General features: G+C 38.7%; 2 pseudogenes; one reads left to right on the plus strand and one right to left on the minus strand.

Moving 5' to 3' along the window:
- The first annotated feature begins 1454 nt into the window (after positions 1–1454).
- On the plus strand, positions 1455–10177 carry LOC133065365 (olfactory receptor 4C11-like; annotated as a pseudogene).
- LOC133065643 (olfactory receptor 4C6-like) lies at positions 6730–7656 on the minus strand (annotated as a pseudogene).
- Positions 10178–11106: the final 929 nt, after the last annotated feature.

Raw genomic sequence — 11106 nt, forward strand, 5'->3', positions numbered from 1 at the left:
ATGTCTAAAGTGATTTTCCCAAGATCTTGCAACTAGTAAATAGTGAATCTGGGATTTGAACACAGACAAACTGACTCCAGCAACCGTATTCTTTACCAAGAAATATCATTTTGCTAGATTAATATTAATTGTAAATAAAATACCACGATTACAAAATATGACAACAAAATATTAAAGATACTCAGGGCAATATGTTTTCATAAAGATGTGGTAAAAAGTAAAATGTGGCTTGTAATATAACTTAATATTCATATAATAAAAATACATTTTTGCTAACCAAATGAGATAATACAATAAGCTTTTTTGTTTTGCTTATATGTGCATTAATTTTTCTGCAATATTCTAAAAATTTATATATCATTATATCATTAAGTCAATAATTAAACTATGGAAGTTATAGTAATATGTGAAAATTGTTATGATAATTCTAAGTGAAGGTCAGAAACTATAAAGATGATTTCAGTCAAACTATATATGATATTAACAAATATCTGAAATAGAAAAATTGTATTACTGTATATTGGAACTGCAGGATTTTTTTCAAACAATACTTTTAGGAAAGTATTCTGGAAAATTTAGAGTGAAGAGAGACATGTGTAAGTAAGATCATATATTAGATTATCCACATATTGGAAATTTTACAAGTCAAATCCATAGGCAGAAAGGCTCAGTACTTTAGTGGGGTAAGTTCAGGAGTATAGTCAAGAGGGTAAATAGTAGTTTCCCAAATTATATAAACCTTAGTGTATTATCCACACATTTGTTATATTATGACCACCAGTGAAGCTGACATCTTGAACACAAGAGTCATAGGTAAAAATTGTCAAAGCATATTTCAACCAAGATTCCAATGGAATCAGGTATAATAGACACAAAAATGAGCCAAACTAAGAATGATTTCTTCAGCAGGGACTCTAATAATATTGGCACTTAATATTGAAATAGTGTTATTTAGATTTTAGAGAACATAGAAAAGATATATAATGCCTGGAATATACATGTGTATATTGATGTCTGTGTGGATACAAAATTGTCTTTAAATCTTTAGGAAAACTCAGAATAAGATATGGCAAGTATTTGCACTCCATTTCTTGTCTGAAGGCTAAATTTCAAAGTGTTAAAGTCATTTGCCCAAGGAAAGTGCTAGTTCTGGAGTTCTCAATCTTGGTTGGAATAAAAAAATTTTAAAGGCCATTCATTCTGATATTCTCAAGATGCAAAAACTTTGATCCAAGGCAGCAAACTTCTGAATCAATAGATAGATCTGGGAGAGATTAGGACATGTGCAGATTTCCAGAGATTCATATTGGATTAAAGGCATTTGGAACCAACAGAGAATTGAACAGAAACTAGGACTTCAGAATTCAGTCCACTTATCTTCCCAAGATATCTATTCTTTTCTTCTTTCTGCAGATTAAACCTTTGTCAACTACATCTTATCTACAGTCATTGCCATGTCAGTGAATAAGAGTGTGACTGAATTCATTTTCTTTGGCTTGACACAGGATGTGAGAAAGCAGAAAGAGATATTTGGAGTCTTCTTGATTCTACACTTTGCAACACTGTTGGGGAACTTTCTTATTGTAGTGACTATTAAGACAAGCAGGACACTTGGGAGTTCCAAGTATTTCTTCCTATTCTATCTGTCCTTTGCTGATGCCTGCTCCTCTACAACCACTGCCTCCAGGTTAATTGTGGATGCCCTTTCTCAGGAGAAAACCATTTCCTACAATGAGTGCATGACCCAGGTCTTTGCAGCCCATTTCTTTGGATGCATGGGTATCTTTGTGCTCATCTTCATGGCCTTTGGTCGCTGCACAGCCATCTGTAAACCCTTGTGATATACAACCATCATGAATTGGCACCTCTGTGGTGCACTGGTGATTCTAGCCTGGGTTCACTCTTCAGCACAGATTTTCCTGGCTTTGAGGTTGCCCTTCTGTGGCCCCAGTGTGACTGACCACTATTTCTGTGACTTGCAGCCCTTGTTGAAACTTGCCTGCATGGACACTTCTGTGATCAACTTTCTTGTTGTTTCTAATAGTGGGGCCATACGCATGGTGAGTTTCATAATCCTGTTTATCTCCTACGTTGTCATCTTGTACTCACTGAGAAACCACAGTGCAGAAGGAAGGCGAAAAGCCCTTTCTACATGCACCTCCCACTTCATTGTGGTTGTCATATTTTTTGGCCCATGTATATTCATATACACACGCCCACCAACCACATTTCCAATAGACAAAATGGTGGCTGTATTTTATACAATTGGGACACCCTTGCTTGACCCACTGATCTATATACTATGGAATGAAGAAGTGAAAAATGCCATGAAAGTATTATGGTGTAGCAAAGCATGACTTCAGTTGATAAGTGTATACAGGAATCCTTGTGTATATTTCCTTAATGACTTAGTTCTGCTTTATGGACAGAAGAAATGGCATATTTTTTTGTCCAGAAGCAAGAGTAAAGAAATACATGTAATTAGCCTCCGACTAATAAAAATAAATGAAAAAAAAAAAAAAAAGAAATACATGGATATAAAGACAGAGATTCACAGCATCCTTATTCTGAGAGGCTTGGATTAGAAAATAAAACCCATAACAATTTTGAACAACCTCTGATGACTCTTACTACAATTCTATCAACATCAGACAATATTCACATGATAATTTAGTTTCCTGTACAAATATTTCTTCAGAGACAAATGGACTGACAGAATATGTGTGTGTGTGTGTGTGTGGGTGTGTGTGTGGGTGCACATTGATTCTTTTTCTAGATTTTGTTCTAGTTCTTAGAAGGTGATCATAAGAGCTTATCCATAAGGGACTGGGACTTTATAGAATCATGGTTTCTGTCTTGACAACCTAATGATTAGAGAAGATTCTCTGATAAAATGTTACTCTGGAAATCAGTGCTGAATCCACCTCATTAGTGTATCTACACTGATGACCCTCAAACTCCTATAAAAGCTGTAACTATCAGTGAAAACCTATACTATCACTGAAAAACCTCTTAAAATATCATGAATAAAAAAAAAATATCATGAATAGTTAAGAAGATGAAGAGTCTTATTATTTGGCTTAATAGGAAATAACAGCCAGTTAGTCAGTTGCCCTCCAGAGTCTTTCACATTGCTCTTCACGAAGGAGAGGGAAGAAGAAATAAGAGTTTGGCAGCAGGAATGTGCAGAAGGGAGGGTGAAGGGCAGGAGAGAGGACAGAAAACGGTGCTTTATAAAGAGAGGACAAGTGAAAGGAAGTGGTCGTTTTATCCACGTAGGAGAGAAGAAGCTTCATCTTCCTTATACTTTGAGAATCACTTTTGGGAATAAGAACATTTGCAGGAAATAATGAAGTTTCAATATCATTAAGTTTTCACTGTTATATTTACTTGTGTACAGGAAAGAAGCATTTTGTTCTTTTGCTTCCCCAAAATATCTGAAAACTCATGTTTCAGGATTCTGGGAAGAACCTGAAATTGAAAGCTTAGCGCTTCTCAAAATTGGATCTTTTATTTTATATGAGGTTATTCAAAAAATGTGTATTTGAAGATAGCTTAATATATAAATAGTGTTCACTCACCACTCCCACTATCACAACCAATATATAATCTCATGATAAAGTACTGTCATGCTATTTTAGAACCTGAGCTTACAATTCCAATAGAAATTGGCACCAAGAGTATTATTTTGTGATATTTAAGTATCATTTAATACTCAAGTATTTAAGTATTGCTTTAAGGGAAGCATTTCTGTCAAATGAAGACAAAATGTTATTATGTTGCACCTAAGATCCCCAATAGCTCTAATATAAAAAGTAGTGACAGGAAAAGAAAAATATTTAAGACCAAAAATGACATCTGTCAGAGCCTTTAATATCATATTCACAAGTTGTAAACTTGTTATACGCTCCCTCCAAATAAACACTCCCCATTTTCCTAATTTTATGTCTAAAGTTCTGTTTTTAAAGCATTTCCATTTGCTTCTATGCTGTGCTATGCTTAGTTGTTCAGTCATGTCTGATTCTTTGAGACTCCATGGACTCCAGGCTCCTTGGTCCATGGGTATTTTTAAGCAAGAATACTGGAGTGGGTTGCCATGCCCTCCTCCAGGGGACCTCCTTAACCTAAGGATTGAAGCCAGGTCTCCTGCACTGCAGGCTGATTCCTTACCAGCTGAGCCACCAGGGACGCCCAAGAAAATACTGAAGTGGGTAGCCTATTCCTTCTCTAGGGGATCTTCCCAACCCAGGAATTGAACTGGGGTCTCCTGCACTGCAGGCAGATTCCTTACCAGCTGAGCTCCTAGGGACGCCCCTGGTCCTCTAAGGATTACATTAGGTGTTACTGATTCTTAAGTTGTTATTGTCCAATTGCTCAGTCTTGTCTGACTCTCTATTAACCCCATGTCAGGCTTCCTTTTTCTTTACTATCTCCCGGAAGTCACTCTAACTCATGCCCATTGAGTTGATGATGCCATTCAACCATCTCATCCTCTGTCAGCTCCTTCTCTTCCTGCCCTCAATTTTTCCCAGCATCAGGGTCTTTTCCAATGAGTCAGCTCTTGCATCAGGTGGTCAAAGTATTGGAGCTTCAGCTTCAGCATCAGTCCTTCCAATGAATATTCAGGACTGATTTCCTTTAGGGTTGATTGGTTTGATCTCTTTGCTGTCCCAGGAACGCTCAAGCATTTTCTCCAACACCACAGTTCAAAAGCATCAAGTTTTCGGCACTCAATCTTTATGGTCCAACTCTCACATCCATACATGAATACAAGACAAACCATAGATTTGATTACACATAGCTTTGTTGTCAAAGTGACATCTCTGATTTTTAATACGCTCTCTAGATTTATTATAGGAACAAGCATCTTTTAATTTCATGACTACAGTCACCATCTGCAGTGATTTTGGAGCCCAAGAAAATAGTCTGTCACTGTTTCCATTTTCTCTCCATCTATTTTCCATGAAGTGATGGGACCAGATGCCATGATCTTTTTTTCAATGTTGAGTGTTACGAGAGCTTTTTCACTCTCCTCTTTCACTTTCAACAAGAGGCTCTTTAGTTCCTCTTTATTCCTCCCATTAGGGTGGTGTCATCTTAAGTAAACAAGACATAATCCAAATATAACTTTCGTTCTTTTTTCTTGTTGTTTACTCAAATTTAATATACTGGGGAAATTATTTACCCATGCTTGAATAAAACCTCAGAGGTGTCAGCATTGCATATATGATCTGAGTCCCTCATACATTTTTGATCTTGCTTCTGGCCTCTCTCTGCCTGGATCACTATGTTCCACTCACTCTGTTATTTTACATTTCCTCAAAAACACCATGATATTTCTTGAATTAGAGTTTTCTCTCTCTAGAATCTTCAGCTCACCAATCCTCACATGACTGTTTTCTTCTGATCATTTTTGTAACTACTCAGCTCATTGGTATTAAAATATTAATACAGCTCATAGCTTTTTTCTAAGGTAATAACAGAATTCTAATCAGTTTAAAAGACACGTGCTAATAGAATCCTTTTCTGACTGCCCAATATGAAGTACCTTCCATGAAATAATCACAGCCTTCCATTTCCATTAACTCTATTATCACGTTCACTTTCTGCCTTTTTGTTTCAGTTACTTTTAATTTTAGTGTTTGTTTCTTTTTATGCCTCAACCATCTGAATTGGGCTATTTGAAAAATATAGGCTCTTGTGTTTTATAGTCACCCAACAGATATTTATTGAAAATTGAATCAGTGGGAAGGACTGAAACCCCTAAAAACCCCTTCTGCACTTCCTTAGTATCTCAGAGGCAAGGAATTCACCTACCAATGCAGAAGACACGGGTTCCTGATCTAAGAAGGTCACACGTGCCACAGAGCAACCAAGCCCGGGTACCACAACTATTGAGCCTGCGATCTAGAGCCTGTGAACCGAATCTGTTGAAGCCCACAAGCTCTAGGCCCCATGCTCCACAACAAAAGAAGTCACCACAATGGGAAGCCCACACACAGGAACTAGCAAGTAGCCCCTGCTTGCCGCTGCTAGAGAAAAATACATAAGGCAAAGAAAACCCAGCACAGTCAAAAATAAACAAAAAAGTAAAAAAAAAAATAAAAAAAAAATAAAAAAATCCCTTCTTGGAGACTTGTCCAGTTGAGACCCGCATGGAAAGTAATAAAAGTCAGAGGATAATGATACAAAAGAAACTTGCTTTTGGTCCTTGTTACTAAGAAAAGGAAAACATTGACATAGAGAATAATGGTGACAATATAAGAACCATTGAATAGAGTCACAGAGGAAGGCTCTCTAAAGTAATGACACTTCATCTAGTGCCAGAAGTTGGAGAGAAGTAGTCACCTAAGTAAGATGAAGGTTTGTTTTGACAGAGAGAGAAGCAAACTGTTTCATAAATCTAATAAGTGAGTGAATTCACTCAGTGGTGTCAGACTCTTTGAGATTTAAGCTACTGAGATATTTTCTGAGACATCATGTGATTACAATTAAAAAATAAATAGGAAAAGTGAAAAAATAGGAAGGCAATGGGAAGCTAAAGAATAATAGAAAGCAATAAGAGTACCATAATCTTTAAATTGCAAACACTATAAATCAAAATTCAGATTTATATTTTTAAGAATTCTCTCTGGTTGTTAGTGGAGAATGGATAGTTTTATTACCCCCACATTTCTGAAAGAACAGAGTTCTCTTTAACAGAAACACACGACATTCTGAGCATGAAAGTCACTTGCCAACCAAACTCCCCTGTTTCATCCACAGTTTTCTCATGGCATTTTCACCTCCGTATTCCTCAGGGTGTAGATCAAGGGCTTTAACATGGGTGTGATGATGGAATCAGAAATGGCCATCACCTTGTCTATGGGGTAGGTGGCCACAGGCTTAACGTACAAAAACATATAAGGCACAAAAGACATGATGACCACAGTGAAGTGGGAGCCACAGGTGGAGAGGGCTTTACAATGCCCTTCAGAGCTGCAGGACTTCAGGGAGCAGAGGACGACCACATAGGAAGTGATGAGGATGAGGAAGATGGCCACACACATCACCCCACTGTTGAGGACAACTAACAGACCCAGGGTGTGGGTGTCCATGCAGTCCAGTTTCAACAGTGGGAACAAACCACATATAAAGTGGTCTATTGTATTGGGACCACAGAAGGAAATTTGATACATGAAGAGAAGCTGTAGTATGGCATGGAGAAATCCCCCACCCAGGCCCCTCCCAGCAACAGGCAGCAGGCCTGAGGTCTCATGATGGTCACACAGCGAAGAGGCTTACAGATAGCCACTGGGCGGTCATAGGCCATCACGGTGAGGAGGATGATGCCCACTCCACTGAAGAAGTGCTCAGCGAAGAGCTGGGCCATGCAGCCTTCCAGGGAGATGGTAGTGCTCTCAGAGAGGGCGTCCACAATCAACTTGGGGGCAATGACGAAAGAGAAAGTGACATCCAAAGGGGACAAGGAGGTAAGGAAAAATACATGGGTGATCTCAGACTCTGACTCGTAACCATGGTTACCACAATGAGGAGGTTTCCCAAAACGGTGGACACATACATGATTAGAAACACGGCAGAGAGTATTCTCCGCTGCTCTGGATACCTCGTAACGCCCAAAAGAATGAATTCCGTCATGTTGTTTTGATTTCCCATGTGTCAGCTGCTGATATGAGCTCCAGCTAAGAGTTAGAAGACCTGAAAAAGCAGCACATGATTTATGACGAGTGATTACTTGACTTCAAGTATTTCCAGGATCTCACGGAGCTTATGGGCTTTTTTTGTTTGTCGTTTTGTTTTTTTGTGTCTTTTTTTTTTTTTCATTATTCAGCATTTAACTGTTAATAACCTGCTAAATAAAGAGCTTAAAAGAGAGCTACTTCTTTAGTGCTAGGTTCTCCCCAGGCTTTTCTCTTCTCTTTTTAAATGGTATTTCCACGTGAAATGCATTTCTCCCTTTTACTGTTATTGTTGATTATAGCACCTACCCACTCCTTGCACTAGAATAGCACCATAACTGACTCTCTTACAGATGAGGGAACTGATTCTCACAGACTTGAGGCAACATAGCCAAGGTAGTACAGTAAGTGAGTGGTGAAGCCAGAATGTGGACCATATTTTCTGACTCCAGAATCAGTGCCCTCAAATACCAATACTTCTCCTCTGGTCATTACGTTGTGATTTTGTCATTTACCAATCATTGTGCTAAGTATATTACCATATACTGTCTAATCCTGTTTTATCTCCAAATAAAAATGAAGTAGCTTCTTCTTTCTTTACTCTTTTCAAATGTTATGATGATTCTTTAGTAATTCAATGCCTTACTTATAAATGTTAAATTAATGAAATACATCTAAAATGATAATCTCTGAATAATATGTTGCTCATTAATGAAGATCACAAAGCATGATGATCCAGCAAAGACCCAAGCCACAATGTAATCCACTGAAACTTGAATCAGTCCTAGTCATTCCTTTCAGTTTTCTCTGTTCCCTAAATGGAGTTAAGGATTCTAGAATGCATTAGGGATAATTCAATAATTAGTTTTTAGGTACACTGACTATGCTGCTGGGCAAGGTGCCAAGATACACATTGACTCATTTAAACCTCATATGATACCATATGAACTATGTACCATTACTATTCCCATTTTAAAGAAGATAAATAGAAATGTTGCAATGTTAAATCTTTTGCATAAGATTATATAACCCACATGCTATGAAGCTGGCATTTTGATCACACAGTTCAAATTCTTAACCACTGTTTCCACGACTTGAAAAGAGAACAGATTTATGTGGTATTTCAGGAGAGTTGTTGCAACCTAGGGAAAAAAGTTGCAATGAAAATATGCTTCCTATTATTGGGAATTTTCAAGGAAGCTGGCTGCCTTATTTTAGGAATTTTGCAAGCAGCACAACTCCAAATTGACATTTGGACTATAATTCTTGGCAAATGGTGAAAGGTCACTCTGGCTGTACACCACCACCAGCTCCACCCCTACCCATTACAGAAAATGCAAAGCATCCACAGGAGACTACGGAAGTCCCATTTTATACACTCCTTAATCTCATCCTCTCCCTCCCTGCCCAAAAGCTGAGATCTTTCTTGAGAGCACCCTTGTGAATCATAAGGAGCCCTGGCTCAGGAGTCAGGAAATGAGAAGTGTGTTTTGTCCCAGGCTGTGTCACTGATCTAGCCTATCACTTGAGCACGTTGCTGGCACCTCTAGCCTCAGTATCCTCATTTTCAGTGTAAGGATGGTCCACTCATGAGAGGCGATGGGAGGGAAACTGTCCTCTTCATATACAAACAGTCACCCTTAATCGTGTTCATTGACTATGCCTCTCGGCAAGATTTCCTTAGAGAGGTGATTTGTTTCTTGATAAAAAAAGGAAAAAAAGAAGCCCCTGCTCTAAATAGTATCTAGTACCCCTTTTGTCCTGTGACCAGAGTGACTCCTACCTAACATTCAGCTCCTGTCATCAGCACCGCTCCCTTCTTTATTCAGTGCTCCTTGTTTCATCACTTTATTTATTTCACTGTCATCTCATCCACTTCCTGCCAGACTCACATCATTTTGTTTTTCATATCTGCCTTTCTGTTTACAGGGAATATCACTGGGTCCAGACACAGCAAATGTATTAATCACTCTAAGTCACTGCCAGTCCATTTACGGCTTTGTACACAACCTCAGCTTCCTCAAGCCTCAATTTCTGCACCAGTGCAATTAGTAAACAAGAAACTATAGATGCTGTATATGTATTGCTTACTACCTGAGGGAAATGTGCAAAGCTTCTGTTTTGGTGTTTCTCAGTCATCACAAACAACCAAAAGATGTAAGCATTTTAATTGTGTGGATTTTCTGAAGTAGCAGCTGAGCCTTAGAGAACCTGTGTTAACTTCCTTGCAGTTTCTTGGCAGGCATATGATGAATCCAAAATCCTACTATTGACTCTTATAATTCCCAGCCCCCATATCCACTTCTTGCATTACAGAGATGTTGTGAAGGTCCAAGGAGGTAATACATACAGAAAAACTTTGGAAAGCAGGGCTCACACTTGTGTTCCTGACCACTTTGCTTACTGCCTTTATCCGTTTCCTTTTTACCAACCTTTATCGGGTGCCCTACCGACTACGTTTCCAAGGCATTTTATCAGCTGGAAGGAAGCTGCAGTGAGCCATGGAGCCCAGGGCATGCTGGTGCCAGCTCATCTCTGGGTTTGAGAGAAGCTCTGCCGTGAGAGTCTGGCGATATTTCTCTGTCACCAGGCAAAACGATGCTGTGTCCTGACTGTTTACATTTGTATTCCTGGATATGCTTCAGCCAAAACCAAGAATTAAAGAGTACCTTGACCTTCCTGTCCAGGGTAGCATCATACAACCCATTACCTTCCTGATATTTCCTTTCACAGTGGGTCAGTAAGGAGGTAAAATAAAGACAGGGAAAGTTTAAATTAATGCTCTTTTTTTTGCCAGTCTACTTCCCTCACTTTTCCCTGATTATTTAAGTTGACAGCAAATATTCTGAAAGTTTGTCCAATGTGATTCATTTATTTACATAAAGGCAGGGTTGATAAATTTAAAAAATCATTAAGTTAAGAATCATTGTGAAGGTAATACATGAAAGAAAATAAAATATCAAAGAAATTGTAAGCCTCAAAGCTAGACCATGGCTAAGAGACAGGATGGGTAAGTCTGTTTCCAACAGAGGGAACAATGTGGACCAAGGCCCAAAGGTAGAGAGAAGAGATATTGTACAAATAAAAGAGAGATCAAGGGTCTTGGCTCACACACACCAGTTCAAGAGTTTATTTCTGCAACACTTTTTAGCTAGGTGACTATTTTTTTTGTTGTTTAGTTTCTAAGTTGTGTCCAGCCCTTTTGCAATCCCGTGGACTGTAGCCCCCCAGGCTCCTTTGTCCATGGAATTTCCCAGGCAAGAATACTGGAGTGGGTTGCCATCTCCTTGTCCAGGGTATCTTCCTGACCCAAGGATTGAACCTGCATCTCTTGCTTGGCAGGCAGGTTCTTTACCACTGAGCCACCAGGGAAGCCCATATAACTATTTTAGTGATGTGATTTACTCTTTAACGTGTACATTTGTAT

This window comes from Dama dama, chromosome 11 (genome assembly GCF_033118175.1).
Source record: "Dama dama isolate Ldn47 chromosome 11, ASM3311817v1, whole genome shotgun sequence".
Classification (NCBI taxonomy): Eukaryota; Metazoa; Chordata; class Mammalia; order Artiodactyla; family Cervidae; genus Dama; species Dama dama.